Source organism: Mustelus asterias, chromosome 5 (assembly GCF_964213995.1).
Source record: "Mustelus asterias chromosome 5, sMusAst1.hap1.1, whole genome shotgun sequence".
Classification (NCBI taxonomy): Eukaryota; Metazoa; Chordata; class Chondrichthyes; order Carcharhiniformes; family Triakidae; genus Mustelus; species Mustelus asterias.
Genome location: NC_135805.1, coordinates 27,675,216 through 27,695,359, shown reverse-complemented (window position 1 = coordinate 27,695,359; position 20,144 = coordinate 27,675,216). Strand labels below are relative to the sequence as shown.

Below are 20,144 nucleotides of genomic sequence, written 5' to 3'. Positions count from 1 at the left end.
TGGCTAGCATATGGACCTAAACCAGAGCAGCATGCTGGCACAGTAGCTCGAACTGCTGCTTCACTCTGGGTTCAATTCCAGCCTCCGGTGACTGTCTGTTTGGAGTCTGCACATTCTCCCCATGTCTGCGTGGGTTTCTTCTGGGTGCTCCGGTTTCCTCTCTCACTCCAAAGATGTCCGGGTTAGCTGGATTGGCCATGCTACATTGCCCCTTCGTGTCAGCGGGACTAGCAGGGTAAATACCTGGGGTTACGGGTTTAGGGGCCGGATGAGATTGCTGTTGTTGCAGGCTTGATGGGCTGAATAGCCTCCTTCTGCACCGTAGGGATTCTATGATTAGTTTATGACAGCTTAGATTTAGGGTAAACCAGTTTGAAGGAGGCATCAAAAGGACAGGAAAACACCAAATGCCTGTTTCACGTATGGGGCCACAGAAACCTCTTTTGACACTTATGTCAAGAAAACAGAGAATTCAAGATGTGAATGTCATGCACCTCAGCAGCACACCAACCACCACCCCGTCCCCCTCCCCCGCAACCCCGGGAGAGAACATAATGGACATACAGTTAGGCAGGACCTTCACTGCCTAAAGTCATGCTGACTGCTACTTGCTAGATTGGTGCTGTAAAGATAATTAGTCCTACTAATGATTCCGTTATTTTACACAGAACTGAAGTAAGACTAATGAGCTTGTATTTGCCTATGGTGCTTCTGTCACCCTTTATGAATAAAAATGCCTTTGGGTTGTTTCCTCTGTACTGTTAGTGTCATCCAACAACCTATTCCTGACTACCTTGTGAATCTCCTCACTATTCCCTCCTGGCATAAACAATGTTCGCTCCATTAAAGCACTTCACAACTTTTTTTAATTCTAACTATCCTATTATACCTCCTCTAAGTTTTACCTCCCCTGTGAAAATAGGCCCAGTATGTCACGTTTCTCCTCATGACAGAAAACGCTGCAGAGGGACAAAGAGGAAAGTCTGATTAAGAGAACACATCCAAAACTAACCAATAATGTATAACCCATCTTTTCCCTTTACAACTGTGCACTTTCAACATTTTCTTTTTCTCCCTTTTTATTTTGTCTTCCCCCATGGGGTGGCACGGTGGCAAAGTGGTTAGCACTGCTGCCTCACAGCGCCAGGGACCCAGGTTCGATTCCTGCCTCGGGTCACTGTCTGTGTGGAGTTTGCACGTTCTCCCCGTGTCTGCGTGGGTTTCCTCCGGGTGCTCCGGTTTCCTCCCACAGTCCAAAGATGTGCGGGTTAGGTTGATTGGCCACGCTAAATTGACCCTGGTGTCGGGTGGATTAGTAGGGTAAATATGTGTGGTTGTGTGGAATGGGGCCTGGGTGGGGTTGTGGTCGGTATAAAACCAATGGGTCGAATGGCCTCCTTCTGTACTGTAGGGATTCTATAAACTTGGTTTGTTGTCACTGGAACGACGGAGGTTGAGGGGCGACCTAATAGAAGTGTACAAGATTATGAGGGGCATGGACAGAGTGGATAGTCAGAAGCTTTTTCCCAGAAGAGTCAATTACTAGGGGACATAGGTTTAAGGTGCGAGGGGCAAGGTTTAAAGGAGATGTACGAGACAAGTATTTTACACAGAGGGTGGTGGGTGCCTGGAACTCTCTGCCGGGGGAGGTAGTGGAGGCAGATACGATAGTGACTCTTAAGGGGCTTTTGGACAAATACATGAATAGGATGGGAATAGAGGGATATGGTCCCCAGAAGGGGGTTTTAGTTCACTCGGACAGCATGGTCGGTGCAGGTTTGGAGGGCCGAAGGGCCTGTTCCTGTGCTGTAATTTTCTTTATTCTTTGTTTGTACAATTATAATTTCTTGCTCTGGTCTCACCCTGACAATAGCTTATCGTGTCTGCTATTACTCAAATAGAACTCTTTCAAAATATGACTCTAAATCACATACATATAATGGCAATTTATTTTACACAGTGTAGTGTCCAAATTTTCTTCTATTACTGTGCACTCATTTTCTAGCACAGTGCTCTGGCATCACGCTTGTCCACAGTGATTTCGGATCCTGAGCTGCAATAGGGCATGAAATCCAGTCAACCTGCAATGCTACTTATCTTCCTAACAGCTGGTCAGGAATCGTAACAATGGTGTTAAGGTGACAAGTATCAACCAAACAACGGCTCCCAAGCACAGTCCAATTTGAATGCACAAACCAGAGTGTTGATGGGGTCATGCTGAGCTGTTTTGCCCTGCACACTCACTCTAAAGATTTATACATGAAAGGTCATTTAGTCAAGGGACCAGAGGAAAACTGGTCAAATCATACCCCAGCACTGGTCTCTTCAGAAGGATGAAATAGAAGGGAGGAATTTCAAAGGAATACATAGTGCTGTTTTGAAGATATTATATTTTCTATTTTTTGTGTTACATACGGGGCAGCACGGTGGCGCAGAGGTTAGCACTGCTGCCTCACAGCTCCAGGTATCTGGGTTCGATTCCCAACTTGGGTTACTGTCTGTGAATTTCCTCCAGGTGCTCCGGTCTCTTCCCACAGTCCAAAGATGTGCGGGTTAGGTGCATTAGGCATGTTAAATTGCCCTCGAGTGTCCCGGGATGCGTAGGTTAGAGTGATTAACGGGGTAAATATGTTGGGTTACGGGGATAAGGCCTAGGTGGGATTGTTGTTGGTGCACTTGATGGGCCAAATGGCCTCCTTCCGCATTATAGGGTTTCTCTGAGGGCGAAATTCCTTGGCCCTTTCAAATTCATTATAGTATTTGCAGGAGGTTGCTTGGAGATGCGGTGATTAGGTTAGAACCTGGATATGTCAGGAGTTCCAGCCTCGCACTGAAGTTTCAAAAAGTCCATTTGGTTGGCAGAATTTCTGCCCTAATTGGCATTAGGCAGCTCACCACCATCTTCTCAAGAGCAATTAGGGATGTTGCAGTCCTAGCTAGCGACACCCACATCCAAAGAATGATTTTTTTTAAGTTAGTAAGGAGAACTTTACAAGACTGACAGGGCTGAGTTTGCCACTGTTGCCTCCAGTGTCTAGATCAATGTCAGGTTATCTGTCCAGTTTCAATCCTTTTTGTAGACCTTGTAGCAGTTTGATACAACTAAGTGCCTAGCTAGGACATTTCAGAGGGCAAATAAGAGGCAACCACATTGCTGTGGCTCTGGAGTCGCCAGACCAAGGACGTCAGATTCCCTTCCCTAAAGGACATGAGTGAACCAGGTGGGTTTTTACGACAATCCACAGTGCATTCATGGTCACTATTACTGAGACTAGCTTTTTAATTCCAGATTTATTGACTGAATTTAAATTCCACCAGCTGCCTTGATGGTCTCAAACCAATGTCCCCAGAGCATTAGCCTGGGCCTCTGGATTAATAGACTTCTGACAATACCAAAAAGTAAAGTTAAAGTTTATTTATTAGTCACAAGTAGGCTTACATTCACACTGCAATGAAGTTACTGTGAAAATGCCTTAGTTGCCTCACTCCGGCGCCTGTTTGGGTTCACTGCGGGAGAATTCAGCATGGCCAATCCACCTAACCAGCACGTCTTTCGGATTGTGGGAGGAAACCAGAGCACCCGGAGGAAACTCACGCAGACACGGGGTGAACGTGCAGTCTCCATACAGACAGTGACCCAAGCTGGGAATCGAACCTGGGTCCCTGGCATTGTGAGGCAGCAGTGCTAACCACTGTGCCACCATGCCGTCCATTATGCCACTGCTTCCCCACATATGTGAGGTATTGCTAAACAAAAATGAGTGCATGGAATTAGAAGTGACCTGGACATGGGTTGAAAAATGGTCACAAGAAAGGAGTACAGGAAATGTAAACAGCATTTACTCTGATAGGCAAAGTGTGGTTCTTAATGCTGAGAAACTACAAATAGTGGAGGAGCAAAAGCATTTGGGCGTTCAGGTACACAAATCAATGACAGTTAAGCATAGTAAAAAAAAAGCTGACTGGATATTAGCTGTTCCCTCAAGAGGATTGGAACACCAATGGGGGAAAGTTATGCTTCAGTTGTTAGTCCTGGACAAATTCCATCTGAAATACTGCATTAGGTGGTGCATAAATTTCCAAAGACGAACCATAGGTTTAAAAGGTTAAAATATACATACAGGCTGTAGGCCAGTCCAGATAGGGGTGACAGGTTCCTGAAGAACATGAGTGAACAAGTTTGGATTTTACACCTGCAGCTTGCATGCCCACTTTTTGATTCTAATCCAGAAATGATCAATTATTTCTCATTGATATACCCTTCATCTATCTTTGATATCCATTTAATTTGGAAAAATGTCAGATAAAATGTAAAACAGGCAGCTATAGGATAGGAAGAACTTGCATTGATGCGATAGAGAAATAAAGGAATAAAGGAGTACAGATACACAAATTATTAAAACCGATGACACAGGTTAGTAAGGCTATTGAAAGAAAAACAAGCACGAGGTTCATCTGGGACAGAGTTGAAAAGCAACCTTGTGTCGAACTCCGGTTAAACTGCATTTACACAATTCCAGTTTCTATATTATTAAACAGGAAATGGAGTAACTGCGATGGTGCGAAAAAAGGGAACATATTAGAATCGAGAGGATATTTATGAAAGTCTGAACAAGCAGGGTTAATTTCTGTAGACCAAATAAGTGTATTCAAAGCTATGAAGGGGCTCGATAGTGTGGGTACAGAGTATGTGTTTCCACACGTGAGGCAGATCAAAACTAAAATCTATAAATATGAGAGTCTTAATGAGAGTCTATTGCTAAATGCACTGCTACGAGTGCCAGTCCCGTGCTTTTGTCCACGATCCTAATGGTTGTGAGTGTCTTTTGTGTCAAAATATCCATGTAACTCACCCCCTCCTTGCTATCCTCTAACATCTGTACCTCGAATTCCAGTAATTTTCCCATCCCGCCCGCCATGGGAATCGTAGCAGGCGGGACATGGACCTTGCAAAGGTCCGTTGACCTCGGATGTGACCTTTCGGCTTTGGGGCGCGCGCAGCCGCAAAGTCCCGCTCAATGTTCCCAAGATGCAGATACTTAATGCGGCTGTTCAAGATCATGATGCTTTACAAACTCTACACTTTCTGGAGTTGCGGCACATCACCCATACTGGCATCCCAATCTAGCCTAATTTTACTGAAGTAACTAATTAAAATTTATGCAGTTAATCAATTCAGCTTTTTAACAAATTACTTTGAGCAAGTTCAAGTTATAGGTGGATTTAATTAAATATTCTCCTCCCTACAGCCTCTTCTTTTAAATCCCTGGTGCTCAGGCGTCCTGCTCTTTTTAATCAACTGCTGCTTTTGCTGCAGTTTCTTCTAAATCAATGGTAAGCGGGGTTTCCTGCTCTTCTTAATCAAAATTTGAATCCTTCTTCTTGCATCACACATCTGGACATCCCCCACACTAGCCAACATTTTACAATCCTGTGATTTACAAGCTGCAGACAATATAAGCATGCTCCTCTTGCTTCCACCACACCACCCACTCCCTGGTTCTCACAACCTTACCCATGTGTCTTTTTCCGATCAGACAGCCATATACTGCAACCTGCTCAGGTTGTGATGGAGGAACAAGAACTGGAAGGGCAGGAAGACAGTGATGAAGAAGAAACACCGCCAATCGTTCCGGCAGGAACTAGCTCAGATGCTGACACTGCGAGCACTTTAAAAGAGAGGCATATGGCATGCTTGCCTTTACTGGACGGGGCACAGAGTATAAAAGTTGGCATATGAGATTGCAGTTATATAGAACGTTGGTTAGGCCACATTTGGAATACTGCGTCCAGTTCCGGTCACCACACTACCAGAAGGACGTGAAGGCTTTGGAGAGAGTGTCGAAAAGGTTTCCCAGGATGTTGCCTGGTATGGAGGGTATTAGCTATGAGGTGAGATTGAGTAAACTAGGGTTGTTCTCCCTGGAAAGACGGAGGTTGAGGGGTGACCTAATAGAAGTTTATAAAATTATGAAGGGCATAGATAGGGTGAACAGTTGGAGGCTTTTTCCCAGATCAGAAATGACAAACACAAGGGGCCACAAGTTCAAGGTAAGGGGGGCAAGGTTCAATACAGATATGCGGGGGACGTATTTTACACAGAGGGTGGTGGGGGCCTGGAATGCACTACCAAGCAAGGTGGTTGAGGCAGACACGCTAGGATTATTTAAGACTTATCTAGATAGCCACATGAACAGACTGGGAATAGAGAGATACAAATGGATGGTCTAGTTAGGAACACATGATCGGTGCAGGCTTGGAGGGACAAAGGGCCTGTTTCTGTGCTGTATTGTTCTTTGTTAACGGCAAGACCAGGTACGAATGTCCTGCAGCTAAGGAAGGAGACAAAGGTAGTGCAGTCACACACAAATTCAACTGAAAAGGACTCAGTTGAGAAAGTCCACAAGGTGACCTACAGTAAAGGCTGATGGATATGCAAAATAAAAATCGCATTGGCTGAAAACCTACTGTCAATGTAAAGAAGCTTGGAGGTATCAACTTACCACAGAACTCTGCACAGAGCATGGAGCCCATTCTTTACAGAGGTAGCCATTTATTCATTTGTGGGACATGGGCGTCGCTGCCTGGCCAGCATTTATTGCCCATCCCTAGTTGCACTTTGAAGGCAGTTGAGAGTCAACCGCATTGTTTCAGCTCTGAAGTCACATGTGAGCCGGACCGGGCAAGGATGGCAGATTTCCCTCCCTAAAGGACATTAGTGAACCAAATGGGTTTTTACAACAATCGGCAATGGTTTCATGATCATCAGTAGATTCTGAATTCCAGATTTCTTTTTATTGAATTCAAATTCCACCATCTACCGTGGCAGGATTCGAACCCAGGTCCTCAGAACATGAGCTGAGTTTCTGGATTAATAGTCTAGCAATAATACCACTAGGCCATGACCTCCCCCTTATGCTGAAACAATATACAACAACTACTGGCAGACGTCTCAGCTTCCATTGCAGCACACCCAACATCTGCCTGCTGCATTGGAAGCTCAGACTTAAGTCATGCAAGGTCAGACTGCTGCCATCAATGTTGCAAATACCAGGGGCTGGATACTTAGAAAGGTTGGGCTGGTCCAGATGCGGGTTGATGCATGAATTGGCAAGCAGCGGGTAGCCAACTGAGACCCATTATTTTCAATTAGGGAATTTATTAAGGCCCCATTCCCATGTTGACTGGGATTTCCTGTTTGTAATGAAGTAAGCACAGGGTCCAGATCATTGTGGTGGGCTCAAGGCAAGGAGCCAATGGATCATGTTGTGCACATAGTCCATACTTGCATGGGCAACAACTCAGAACTGTCAGACATGTGGTTAGCTAATAGCTTTTGTCATCCAGTAACCACCCTTGGTTTGTTTGCTGATGGTACAGTAGACCACTGTAGAATTACAGCATTATGACTGCTGCCAGGGTACAGAGCACAGACCTGCATGATTCTCTGCCGCAGATAGGCGCTGCGAGAGTGGGATACGTTTCAGTTCTGGTACACCTCAGGGTTTGTATGTGGCACTTACAAAGTGATGTCCGTGCAATCAACAATACCCTACACCACAGGGCAGCCAGCAATCTTTGTGAATTTGCATACTTTAATCTGTCTGTTTCTCCCTGGCAAGGGAGCATGAAATATATTGTGCTCTCTTGGAATATAGAGGCTCATTGACCTCCTTTATGCAACATTGGAAGGCAATCAGTGAGATACAAAGAAGAACAAAGAAGTTAAAAAACTTGGTGGGATTTTCTGGACGGAGAGTTTGGCGCTCAGACAAATCTCCTTTCATTGCAAAGGAACCAGGGAATCCCGCTGGCATGAACAGCTGGAATATTGTCTGTTGTGGCCTGGATGGAGCCAGACACACATACATTCATGCCACTATCACCTTCTCAGTCAATGGCAATGCTATCCTTGTCCTGCTTTGTAGTTTTGGCTGTAGTAGGTAGTAGGTTTCAGCAAGGATGACACACTGTGGCTTGTTGATATTTAGGTCAAAATTGCTCATTGGATGAATATAGCCTCCTGCTGATTGCCCTTCTCCAACTTCACCTTCTTCTTGCAGCAACCTTTCTTGCTCTCGCTCTGCTCTTCTTCCTGTTATGCTGTAATCGAGGAGATGTAGTAACTTTTGGACCTATGTCTGCGAGCATGTGCAGAATCCTTAAAGTCAGGACCAATTCCTTCAGCAAGTACCACACCATTGCTTGTCAACATCAGTGACTTTAAACAATTCGAGATATCACCTAGCATTTCTCCAATCATAGCAGCAGTCAGCAGAAATTAATCAGCAACTAACCTGAAAGTAGTTGGTGAACCCTTTAAATAAGGAGGGCGAACATGGGGAGTGCCTTCCTGTTGCTGAATGCATTCAGCTGTGTGGGGATAAGAAGAGGCAATATGTGGAGTACTGAATTCCAAAACGGCAGCTTTATGGCCAATCAGTTTTACACACTATAAATAAAAACACAAAATGCTGGAAAACCCCAGCAAGGTCTGGCAGAATCCGTTGAGAGAGAAACTGTTTCCAAGTTTTTCCAGCATTTTCTGTTTTTAGTTCGGATTTCCAGCATCTGCAGTATTTTGCTTTTATTTCAGCTTTGCACATTGACTGATGTCACAATCTATCCACTCGGAATACTTCCGGTAAATACTCCCTAACAGCTTCACCAAAATGACGTCTAACACAGCTTGCGCTGGAAGTGGATGCATCACGGGCATCATTTTGGAGGCAAATCGGCACTCATAGGGCTGACTCACATGGCCATAAATAAGAGTCTATGATCAGGCAGAGTGCGAGGCTCGCCCATTGCACTTGGGGTGTGCTGACATCTGCGACTGTGGTTTGCCCAAGTTCGGGTAGAGTAAATGATCAGGGTAGCTTATGAGGTTAAACTGAAGCTTCACCTGATGCAATTTTTCAACACCATCTTGGCCTTTGAGCTAAGATGAAGTGTTAGATCGAGCCTGGGAGGGGATGCAATGCCTCATCCTGTCAGCTTGGATCTTGTTTGATCAAGCCCAAGATAGGATGCAATGTCTTGACTTGTCAGCTTGGATCTTGTTTGTCCCTCATGTGGGGACCATGATTGGACTTAATTTGAATTGGCTTTTTTGATTAGAATTAAAGTATCAAAAGATACCCCCCAAAAAAATCACATGGCCAGAAAGTTTGACTTTACAGCATGATCGGATTTCAACTTGAAACTTACAGGTTGCTCCTTCAGTAACAAAAGCACTCAGATACCTTAGCATGATTTACTCACAAAATTTTTGTTCAGAAAGGAGACTACTGTGCTGATTTATTTCCTTGCTGTTGGACAAGTGTTCTCTTTCCTTTCTTAAGTATGTTTCTTTTACTTTTTTAAACCATGGGTAATGGAAAATCAGCTGTGGTTTGTGCAGCTTTTCAAAACAAGGAACTGTGCCAAAGCACGGCGAAACGAAGCCAACAGCACTTGTGCCAAAACATTTGACTAAATGGGTATTTCCATGGATCAAAAGAAATCAAAGAGAAAGCTAAAAGTTATGAATAATTCAATTTATTTTCCTAGGAACATAACCATTGTTTTGATACACTATCATTCAAGTCTATTTAAGAAAGCTGGTATCTCAATCACTTGTTTTCATTACAGACCTTATTGCACATGACATGAAATTTTCCTGGGAAAGAAATCTATAACTACAGTTGTAAACTAAATTATTTTGCAGGTGTTTGAATAACAGAACACAAAAATCTACAGATAGCCCTCTGTGCAGGCTTATGTCTATACTGGGAAGTTCTCTTGGGAAAAGTCAGAATTTATACATAGGCAATAGACATGTATATATATTTTAAAAGCTTCTGTGTACAACTACTTCTGTTATAAATTGCTATGTCCACTATTGTATAGAAAGTATGTAAGCATGTGACAGGGTGGCATGATGGCAAAGTGGTAGCACTGCTGCCTCACAGCGCCAGGGACTTGGGTTCGATTCCCAGTTTGGGTGATTGTCTGTGTGGAGTTTGCACATTCTCTCCAGAGCTGTGTGATTTTCTCCCACAGTCCAAAAATGTGAGAGTTTGGGTTGATTGAACTTAGTGTTAGAGGGATATCAGGGGGATTAATAGGGTAAATATGTGGGATTACAGGGAGAGGGCCAGGGTGGGATTGTTGTCAGTGCAGGCTCGATGAGCCGAATGGCCTCCTTCTGCACTGTAGGCATTCTATGATTCTAGCTATGTGACACAGTAATTACATCCTCCCACCAATGGTGGCACTATAACATAGTAAGAGTTTTAACAACACCAGGTTAAAGTCCAACAGGTTTATTTGGTAGCAAATGCCATTAGCAATTGGTAGCAAATGGCATTTGCTACCAAATAAACCCGTTGGACTTTAACCTGGTGTTGTTAAAACTCTTACTGTGTTTACCCCAGTCCAACGCCGGCATCTCCACGTCGGACTATAACATGTCAACCCGACCTGTATTGTTGGAAAACAAACACCTGTGCTTCAATCAACTCTACATCTTAACTTCCTAATTGCAGTTTTTCAACTTAACTACAAATAATACAAAACCAGACCTTAATTTTATATGAATAAATGACCAGTGAAATGGGCAGGGACTTACACCATGCCCAGGTTTATTTATACTCTCCCAATAACCTTGTTTCAATTAAAGATTATACTTTGTCTCAATACCAGGGCCAACTAAGCAGCATACGTTTGTAATGACATCAACAAGGCCCATGAGGTTGGCCTCTTGGAGTATGAGCTCCCTGACTGAGGTAATGATTCCCCGCCCAATCAGGGACTCTCACTTGTTGAGGAATGTCACGGATTCAGATTTTTAAAATTTATTTATTAGACACAAGTAGGCTTACATTAACACTGCAATAAAGTTACTATGAAAATCCCCCAGTCACCACACTCCGGCGCCTGTTCAGATACACTGAAGGAGAATTTAGCATGGTCAATCCACCTAACCAGCACGTCTTTCAGACTGTGCAAGGAAACCGGAGGACCCGGAGGAAACCCACACAGACAGGGGGAGAACGTGAAAACTCTGCACAGACAGTGACCCAAGCCGGGAATCGAACCCGGGTCCCTGGCCCTGTGAGGCAGCAGTGCAACCACTGTTCCACCATGCCGCCCCCTTTGTACCTGAAGCACTCTGAGGAGTCGAGATAAGTTTGTACAAAAAGGGAATCTGGTGAAGGGACACCAGCCTTTGAGAAGTTATTTCAATGTTATATAGCTATATTTGTTGTACCTGTGGCCTGTTATCACGATTGAGCAATCTTTTGGATGATGTGTTAAAACATGCAACAGTAAGGCCTGCCACTATTACTTCCTTTGGACAATACTAACGGATACCATTCAACTTTCTTACTTGTGATTGATACGATCCATTGAACTGTCTTCCAATTTGTTCAAGAAGTTTCCGAAGTTTCCTACTTTATAATTTAAATTTAATAATATATTTTCCTTCAAATGATTCCCACTCCTGTGTTCCAACTTAATCCCACTCTTCTTACCTGCAGTTTGTTTTCATATCCCCAGCATCACAGAATGACTAACCCATTATTTCTCAATCAATTCAAAGATCCAGCCCCCTCACTTCTAATCATTTACAAGCTCCACCAATTCTCCCATCTCCCAGGTGCATTCCTTAACTGTGTTTGTGTGTGTGTTTGGTGTAACCAGAACATTTATTTCTTGTAAAAACACTCTGCTAGCAGGTGTCTTTTACCGTTAAACAGTAATCAAATGTATTAGATTGATCTGAAATTAATTCCATTACACATAAATTTCAGACTAATGGAAACATGCAGTTCACTTCTACCTTGAGTCCTGTTTCCAATGTGCGTTTCACACTGACCCCAGTTCTGTTACTAATGTTTGGTTCATTTTTATCCATAGTTCTGATTCATAGATTTAAGTAGAATTTGCAGCAGTAGCTGCGATAGAAATAGCCAGCCAGTGGTTCACATCTAGCTCGAGTCCTGATTCTATTTAATACATTGGCCAAAATTACACGGTAGCCAAAAATATCAGGTGCAAGTCCACCTCTATTGCTCTAGGGAGCCGCAGTTTTTTTTGTGGTTGTCAGGCAGTTAATTACCTGGGGTCACGGCATCTGTCCCCATAAGAGAAAATGTAGGGCCTCCAAGAGCTACTAGCCAATCTGACGGCTGGCAGCTCTCCAGTCTTGGTAGCACCACCAGAAGTGGTGGCCACTGCGGAGAGTGCACTCAGTTCCCAAACACGAGCCATGGAAGAGGCCAGGCTGGAAGGCAGAGCCTGGCGAAGGGGAAGCCTCGCTAGGATCAATCAGACCATTGCCATCCGCAGCTTCAACTCCACATATCCCGCCTGACATTGCCTTTATTGATAGCGGGGAAAATCCCAGCCCAAGTGTTTTTGATCTGAATGCATAAACAAACCAATGCTAGCCATAATTAACTTGCTTGTTTTGTGAAATGATTATAGAACATAGAACATAGAACATAGAACAGTACAGCACAGAACAGGCCCTTCGGCCCACGATGTTGTGCCGACCTTCATCTGAAACCAAGATCAAGCTATCCCACTCCCTACCATCCTGGTGTGCTCCATGTGCCTATCCAATAACCGCTTAAATGTTCCTAAAGTGTCTGACTCCACTATCACTGCAGGCAGTCCATTCCACACCCCAACCACTCTCTGCGTGAAGAACCTACCTCTGATATCCTTCCTATATCTCCCACCATGAACCCTATAGTTATGCCCCCTTGTAACAGCTCCATCCACCCGAGGAAATAGTCTTTGAACGTTCACTCGATCTATCCTCTTCATCATTTTATAAACCTCTATTAAGTCTCCCCTCAATCTCCTCCGCTCCAGAGAGAACAGCCCCAGCTCCCTCAACCTTTCCTCATAAGACCGACACTCCAAACCAGGCAGCATCCTGGTAAATCTCCTCTGCACTCTCTCCAGCGCTTCCACATCCTTCTTATAGTGAGGTGACCAGAACTGCACGCAATATTCCAAATGCGGTCTCACCAAGGTCCTGTACAGTTGCAGCATAACCCCACGGCTCTTAAACTCCAACCCCCTGTTAATAAAAGCTAACACACTATATGCCTTCTTCACAGCTCTATCCACTTGAGTGGCAACCTTTAGAGATCTGTGAATATGGACCCCAAGATCTCTCTGTTCCTCCACATTATCTGAGGCAATTTCAGATTTCAAAATTCCAGTTTGTTTTTGTGTAACAACAACATCTGAGAAATCAGTTTATAGAATGAGATAAGCTACTGGCGAAATGAAATATTATTTTAACTGAAATGTTTTATTTATTATTGTTTCCAAGTTCTCAGTAATTTATTATTAAAGAACTTAAACAAAGTAAAATACATTTGATGGGAAAAGCCCCTTTCTTCCTTTCTCTTTCTTTGGGTCGCTGGTTCTCTCTTGCTTATACTGTCCTCCGAAATAACAATTTAGGCAGTTAATACATTAAAAACTGCTTGTAAAAATGCACTCTTCCTTTTGCTTTCAAAAAATCTAAAGGCAGGTGAAGAACTGCAAAAACACAAAAATATTCCTTTTCTACCATTAAAGATAAACGCGCTTGCACTGAGGCTTGAAGCATGTGGAAAACACTCAGCGCGGTGGCAATGCTCAGACCACAACCATTCATTGACCACTCCATCACAACCTGACACTTCAACTCAATCCCCATGGCCTGCAATTTAGCTGTTTCTATTTTAAGTTGTATTTTATTCTTCTCTTTTAAAGACTGGATCTTCTCCAGGACCATTTCATCTCTCTACTTGGAGAGCAAAATGTTAGAATTTAAAAAAAATTTATGCCCACTTAGCAAATTAGCCACCTTGACTAGATTTTTGTCTATTTACCTGATGAAACCAAATTCCTAAAGTATTCAACAAGTTGTGCGTGGGAGATTGGCAGATAAAATAACCGCAGAAAATATATTGAACAGTCTGATTTCTTCTCCTTCTGCTTTCTTTTTTATTGCTAGATTCTTCTGACTGGTGGTTCAGTTTAGTTGTTTTGGAGCCAATTACCTCATTTTGATTTCTACATTCTTCAGTTCTGATTTTCTACTGTCTTACTTTGAGCCAACCAACAATGTTGATGACTGAAGCATGGCGGATAGGAAGTGTGTTCTGTCGATTTTTATCTAGAATGATAAAGTGGAAACTCTTGCGTTGCACTGTTCATCGACTCAGATTATATTCTGAGGGAGAATTTACTGGGATGAATACATAATTCGCACAGCTGTATAAACAAACCTTTGTGGAAACATTGATTCTATTTGAGTTCTTAGTATAAACAAAAATAACAGATAGATGTTACAATCATCCCACTGCCTACGAAGTAAAAATAGTTTGAAAATTTTGTTCAGAGACATTGGCCGGAACTCTATCACCTCACCCGCCACGGAATCGGAGCGGGCGAGGGTCTGACAATGGAAGTCTCCATTGACCTCGGGCAGGAATTTCTGGTCTCGCCCGAGTGAGCCCGTAAAATCCTGCCCATTTCCTCAAAAATATTGTAAATTTGTTCTTTAGCTTATTTTCAAATTGTGAAAATTTAAAGTGTGCAACCGCATCCTCGACAAAGACATACTTCGACTTTTCCACTGTTTTGAATTTTTAATACTAATAAAATGGAGCAAAAGTTCTCTAAAAACCTCTTTATCACTATCTGACTCTGCTTTTATCTCTCAGTTGATCTTTCTCTCTGAAATGGGAATAAACACAATGGGAGAAAGCTTAGCAAAAAGTGGCAGTGCCGGTTCCCGCACGACTGCTTCCAGCTGACAGCGCGGCATGTTTTCAGGCTGAATTGAATGCTTCATTTGCAATAATTTTGATGTCCATGAGTATCACGCCATTGCTTGCGGTGTGTTCCATCTGATTTGCCCACTCTGCAATGACTTAACTGCTGCAAGCACTGGGGAGCTCCATATAAACGGCTCCCCAGCATTTGTTGCACAACTACTGCAAGGGATGGCAGCCAAGAAGGCTGCAACATGCTTTGCGGAGGGGGCCCTCACCAGGATGTTGGAGGGAGTGGAGCACAGGTGGGACACACTCTATTCCTGCTTCAAAAGACAGCCTTCCAGCAGAGTCACCTACCCCCTCACACCGCTGCCTGAGTGTGGAGTTCAAGAGAAAATATGGAAGTTGATGTCCGAGATACGCCGCCCCTCCATAAGCAGCATCTCACTGACTGACTCCTCATTCAAGTGTACTTAACAGTGTCAAGTTCCTTTACTTGCATTGTAGTACAGATTAAACTCACCACGAAAAATTAGGACTAGTCGATTTCAATCTAAGACGTTTTTATGTTATTCACAGAATGTGGCCAGTGCGGACAAGGACAGCATTCATTGCCTATCTATAATTGCTCATGAGAAGATGGTACTGAATCCACTTCTTGAGTATACTGGAGTAACTTGCTGGGCCAATTAAAGTTAACCACATTGCTGTAAGTCTGGAGACTTTGGGCAGCACGGTGGCACAGTGGTTAGCGCTGTTGCCTCACAGCGTCAGGGACCCGGATTCAATTCCGGCCTCAGGTGACTACTTGTGTGGAGTTTACATGTTCTCCCCTTGTCTACATGGGGTTCCTCCGGGTGCTCTGATTTCCTCCCACACTCCAAGTGGATTGGTCATGCTAAATTGCACCTAGTGCCCGAGGGATTAGCAGGATAAATACGTGGAGTTACAGGGGTTGTTGTGGGTGTAGGCTGGATGGACTGAATGGCCTACCTTCTGAACCAGTAACTGTGCGATTCCTTACTTAAAGAGCTTTAGTGAACCAGATACATTTTTACAACAATTTATGTGTTTAACAGTCACCTTTTATTTAAAAATCCCCTGCTGCTATATTGAGATTTGAACCCATGACTCAGATTTTGGTGTGGGCTCAGAAAGGTCCAAGCTTTGCACTTTCGTATCTTTCGAAATGCAAACGGAACCCTTGGGTGATGTTGCCTGGGATTTTTGTCATTTCACACGGGGATCAGATTCGCAGGGCATTTTGTTAGCTGTGTTGGTGTTTGTGAGGAGTGTCGGTGTCGAGGCGGATCAGTTAGAAGGCCCTGCTCTCTGACCCAGCAGTTCGGCTCTCAACATTGCTTAAAGATCCCCTAACCCTCACCCCTCCCCCATGTCAGGCCATGTCCCTTCACCCACCCATCCCCTTGGATCCCCCAAACCATCTCCATGACTCCTCAGATCCCTCATGCAAGCTTTAGCCCACCCAGATTCCCCATGCCTCCATGCAACCTTCGTGGCCCCCATGTATCCTTCATAACCACTCACCAAGTATCCATTATGTACATTCCTTTGCAGGGACCATGAAATAGCAATAAGAATTATTTTAATATCGCTGGGGAAAAAATAATTTAATAAAACCCTGTATTCAAACACATAGTAAGAAGTTTAACAACACCAGGTTAAAGTCCAACAGGTTTATTTGGTAGCAAAAGCCACACAAGCTTTCGGAGCTCTAAGCCCCTTCTTCAGGTGAGTGGGAATTCAAACACATATGCATTGATTCTGAAAATAACTATTCCAATGTAAAAAAAATCCTTTAAGTGCCCAGTAGATTTGTGAAGAAACAATAAACAACTTCAATGGCATATTCTATTATTAAAACTTCTTAAAACTGTCAATCATTCTTGGTTCAACACCTGTTGAGCTGATGCTGTTATTAGGTTCTGATACACAGGCAAGCATTCATAATGGCCACAGCTGTCACAAACAAACATTCTAGCTATAATGCCTGAAACTGACTGAGCAGATAGTGTCTCTTTTCCATTTCAAAGCAGAGTGCCTGTTAATCATTGAAGGGCGCAGGTTCTGATATTTTTAACTTTGACAGACAGGGATTTTTTTAAAATAAGCAGCCAGTGCCTTCAGTCAATTTAAGACACAATTCAAAACATGATAGCAACAGCTGACATGACATTTATTAAAACTTTTTTTTAGTATTTACATCTTCAGGTCATGTCAAAGTGAATGGGCTTCTGAAGTGAATTGACTTTTCAATGGATCACCACATCCACCCCGGCCCTAAACACCAAGCCGGGCCAGAAAATCCCAGCAAGTGGCTTGTTCTTCCTGCAGTAAACGCCCAAGATTCTGATCAATTTGGCATCTTACATCAAATGTGTGAGGGCCTCGTAGGCCTACTCTTTATGCTGGTGTTCAGTCTCGGTGGTTCCTCACATTCTGTTCTCAAGTGTCAGAAGGACATTCAATGGTTTGTCATCATTGGGGTTGGCCAGCATGAATTTTCTTTCAGACAGTTTGTGAGATCATGATGTCCCACCTATATGTGTTGAGCAGTATTCTGATTCAAGTTCCAGAGCGGGTGTCTGCTGTTTCAAGCCCAACTGGGAGTGATGTGAGAATGCGAACGGTGTGTTCTATTCTGGTAGTAGAAATGTGATTTACCTGACAGATTGAGCAAGAACATACCTTTGTGCGCATATGCTTTTATTGATGGTTACTGTTATTGCAAAAGCTCCACAGCGGAAACCAGCACCAACCTTTCTATCATGGAGGGGGTGAGGGCAGGTGGACTGAAGGGACATGTACTTTATCAGACACAGCATAACTCCACAAATTAGCAACACCTGAGAACAAACCAATCTGTTTGCAGCCTTGATTTTATGGCCGTATATTCACACCATGACCGAGGCTGCCTATTTCCATATTTGTGACATCGACCCTAGCTCTGTTCAACTACTGAACAATCCTTCACCTACATTACCTCAAGGCTTGACTATTCCATTCAAATAAACCTGTTGGACTATAACCTGGTGTCGTGTGATATCCACCCCAGTCCACATCATGGCTATTCCATTGTTGCCTAGCCTCAACTTCTAAGATTTCCTCCCTTTACCTGTCTGCCTCGCTTTCCTCTAAGACACTCTTTAAAACCTATCTCTTTGGCCAAGCTTTTGATCATCTGACCTAATATTGTCTTATGTGGCTCAGTGTCACACTGTGTTTTATAATGCTCCTGTGAAGTGCCTCAGGACACCTGATCATGTACTATATAAATAAGGTACTGCTGTTGTTTCCATGCTGTAAACCTCTATGACTCTAATAACTGCTGTTTGTTTTCCACATTCCTCATACTTAATGACATTAAATTCTACCCGCTGCTTCTTAGCCTATTCCTCTATTTAATCTATATTGCTTTACAGTTTTCTTTCATCTTCTGCGTTACCTCCACTTTTGGTATCAAAGTTCAATAGCATTCCTCCTAGATCTATATTAAAATCATTAATATATACAGTGAACTGACGTGACTCCAGAACTGAGCCCTGAGGAATACCTCTACCCTCCTCCACCAATTTCAAATACAGTCACTAACCTCTTCTCTCCGCATTCTCCATTCTAATTAAATTTCGATCTAAACAGGGACATTTCTATTATACTGATACATATAGAGGCACACTGGGATATTGTGCCCACTGCATAAGCAAAACTATTGATTCCTGGATATTGCAAACACTTCTGCCAACTGAGTGGCTTCATTTAACTTAAGCTGCAAATTTCATGTTATTTACACTGCAAATTGAAAAACCATTTGTTGAGAAGGCTTTAATTAATGTAGCTGTTCCAGTTATGTAGTTATCCAGCCAAGTGGATAAGGGAACCCATCACCTATTTTTCTGAAAGAAATTTAACTCCACCTGTCTTACTGTTACTGGGGTGAAGTCAGACATTTTCTTTTCAAATACTTTCACTGAAGATGTGCACACTCCTCCCTTATGTTCACACCCAGTACCCTCTGCCATTGTATTCTCTGGCAAAACAATTCTACAGGATATCTGCTAAAAATGGCACACTGGTTTTGGATTTTCACTACTGAGGTGGGTACGCAGAGCTGGGAACATACCCCCAGACACAGCTCGAGCAAGTAAGTGGCCCAAATGGTGGGATCTTTGTTCCACTTTACTTCCCTCTAAAACAATGTTCAAGAGGCACCTGAATTGATACATGAATAGGCTGAGAATAGGGGGATATGGACCACATAGAGGCAAGAAAATATTAGATTAGAGAGGCATCTGTGTCAACACAGACTTGGTGGGCTGAAGGGCCTGCTCCTGTGCTGTACTGTTCTTTGTTCTTTGCCAGAAGGTGGGTATGTGGCTGCACGAGGGATGTTCTTGGGCCACAATGCTAGTGATGGACGAGATGTACCTGTGCTTCTAAGATAGGACAGGAGAAAAGCACTTTGGCTTGCTGCTTCTATACAGAATTGCTTCTGTACAGAACTGCTTCTGTACATAGAAGATGCAGCATTTCATCTCAACCTTATCTTCTCCGAAGAAAATAGCCCCAGCTTCGCTAAACTATTTACATAACTGAAGTCCTTCATCCTTGGAACCATTCTCATAAATCTTTTCTGCACCCTCTCAAAGGCCTTCACATCCTGTGGTGTCCAGAAATGGATGCAATACTCTAGTTGAGGGTGAACTAATGTTTTATAAAGTTTCACCATAACATCCTTGCTTTTGTACTCTATGCCTTTATTTATAAAGCCCAGTATCCGTATTGTTTATTGACTGCTTTCTTAATCTATCCTGATACCTTCAATAATTTTTGTACATATGCTCCACACTATTCCTACACTCATTTTAGAATTGTCCCCTTTATTTTCTATGTCTGCCCATTCCACCACCCTCGCTATATCCTCTGAGACACTGTCACTCTCCTCCTCACATTGTGCAATACTTTTCACGTTTTGTGTCACCTACAAATTTTGAAACTGTGCCCTACATACCCGAGTCAAGGTCATGAATATTGATCAAGAAAAGCAGCGTCCTAATAGCAATCCCTGGGAACCCCAGCACATGCCTTCCTCCAGTTCGAAAAAGGACCATTATCCACTGCACTGTTTCCTATCACTCAGTAAGAAGTTTAACAACACCAGGTTAAAGTCCAACAGGTTTATTTGGTAGCAAAAGCCACACAAGCTTTCGAAGCTCTAAGCCCCTTCTTCAGGTGAGTGGGAATTCTGTTCACAAACAGAGTTTATAAAGACACAGACTCAATTTACATGAATAATGGTTGGAATGCGAATACTTACAACTAATCAAGTCTTTAAGAAACAAAACAATGGGA

At 43.2% G+C, this 20,144-nt stretch overlaps 1 protein-coding gene across 18 annotated transcripts in view; it reads right to left on the bottom strand.

Moving 5' to 3' along the window:
* slc8a1b (solute carrier family 8 member 1b) overlaps nt 1-20,144 on the bottom strand; it is a 284,183-nt gene that overhangs the window by 204,227 nt on the left and 59,812 nt on the right. For 6 of the 18 annotated variants that reach the window (XM_078212317.1, XM_078212323.1, XM_078212320.1 and 3 more), the window contains exon 1: nt 4,854-4,975. The exons of 6 other annotated variants lie outside the window; for them this stretch is intronic. The gene's annotated coding sequence lies outside the window, so the exon portion shown is untranslated. Of the gene's footprint in view, nt 1-4,853; nt 4,998-20,144 lie in introns of those variants that run through there. 6 more of the 18 variants (XM_078212328.1, XM_078212322.1, XM_078212319.1 and 3 more) reach the window with 5 other exon arrangements.